The sequence below is a fragment of the Wasmannia auropunctata genome, unplaced genomic scaffold (genome assembly GCF_000956235.1).
Source record: "Wasmannia auropunctata unplaced genomic scaffold, wasmannia.A_1.0 LD335208.1, whole genome shotgun sequence".
Classification (NCBI taxonomy): domain Eukaryota; kingdom Metazoa; phylum Arthropoda; class Insecta; order Hymenoptera; family Formicidae; genus Wasmannia; species Wasmannia auropunctata.
The window spans coordinates 353893-355437 of NW_012027682.1; the positions used below are offsets into that span (position 1 = coordinate 353893).

At 31.2% G+C, this 1545-nt stretch overlaps 1 long non-coding RNA gene across 1 annotated transcript in view; it reads left to right on the forward strand.

Moving 5' to 3' along the window:
• Nucleotides 1-1288: 1288 nt before the first annotated feature.
• The window catches only part of LOC105457546, a 1006-nt gene continuing 749 nt past the window's right edge, over nt 1289-1545 (forward strand). Inside the window, exon 1 of the long non-coding RNA XR_975413.1 lies at nt 1289-1331. This is a non-coding gene — a long non-coding RNA (uncharacterized LOC105457546). The remainder of the gene's footprint in view (nt 1332-1545) is intronic.

Below are 1545 nucleotides of genomic sequence, written 5' to 3' on the forward strand. Positions count from 1 at the left end.
AATATTCAGTGATCGCCGTGATTGGAGAGGTTGGAGTCATACGTTAAATCTTATACCTGGTTCGTAATTGCACTTTTGTTGCATTCTGGCGAGAAAATAGAAAGATGCGGACCTCGAGCGACTTGGAGCAGATGGGGAGATGTTTAGTATTTTATTCTTTGAAAACAGAAGAGGTATAATAAGTTCAGCTTTGCGGAGTTCGCGGTGGCAAAATCTTACGGTAGTTGAGTACAGTGGTGACTGGGCGACTGGCGACTGGCGTCGGTGGCAAAACTACGAGGTTATACGAAGTGACATCGAGGCGCCATCAGACGGGATACGCGTGAACTTTGACGTAGTCGCGAATGATCGAGATCAGATCATTTATACAGATAACAGTATAAACGGAGGTGGACTGATTCGAATTTAGCGAAGTATTCATGATGAATTTTAGGTAGAAACTTATACGAATTAGAAAATTAATTAGAAAATTAATTAAAAAATTAATTAGTCTTCTTATTCAATTTTAACGGCGAGATGTGTACATACATATCTGGTACAGTAAAATTGCACCCTCGTTGCGTTCTGGCGAAACAGTAACTCGTGGCATTCGAAAGATGCGGACCGCGAGTTGTTTGAACGACTTGTGCAAGCAGAGATCAGCGCGATTGATAATATGGTATCAAAATCGCGTTATTGACGTATATATATGACTGGCGCTTTATTATTTACATTATAATATGTATATTATATTACTATAAATTTTCAGTACTGACAGTAAACATTAGAATACATTCTTAAAAATGAAGTAGTAAATTTAATTTAATTCTATACAAAAGTAAGTAATCTGAAGAAAAACTTGTTCTATATACAGATTAATTTAAAGAATTTTAAGTTTCAATATTTATTTTAATATTTATTATTACTTTTAATAATGATTATTAAACAATATAAATTTGAAATTTAATTAAACTTATTTTAATATTACAAAAATATAACAAATCGTTACTTGAAAAGTAGTAGGTGACGGTAACGTGTTATTTTTTTTTTAATTAATAACGATCAGTTATTTTTCTCAAAAAATAACGGTAACGGTTTTATTCTTTTAAGGTAATGTTTCCAACTATGGTTTAAACTAAGTCAATAGGTCGAACTCGACGTTCACCATTGCGAAATTACAATCAGTTATTATCGGAGCTAATAATTAAATGATAGTCCGCATTATCTGAATCATTTGCAGGCTTTTTTTAGAAAGAATTATTTTATCCTTCACATATTTGCATAAAAAGTTTCACTGCCTTATTGTCTAGGCAGTCTTATTGTGCTAGGCATTAAGTTCTTACGTATATCAGGTTGGTTTTAAAATTTTTTTATACAATTTAGAATTTACAACAATGAGTGAAAATTCTTTATCCAACATTAATTTAAAGAAAAAATTACAAACATCAATTTTTAACTATTGTATATACATTGCATTAAAAACATTATAACAACAGAAACTTCATATAATTCTAATATCATTTTAAGGTAACAATTACATAAAATAGATCGGAAGAGCACACGTCT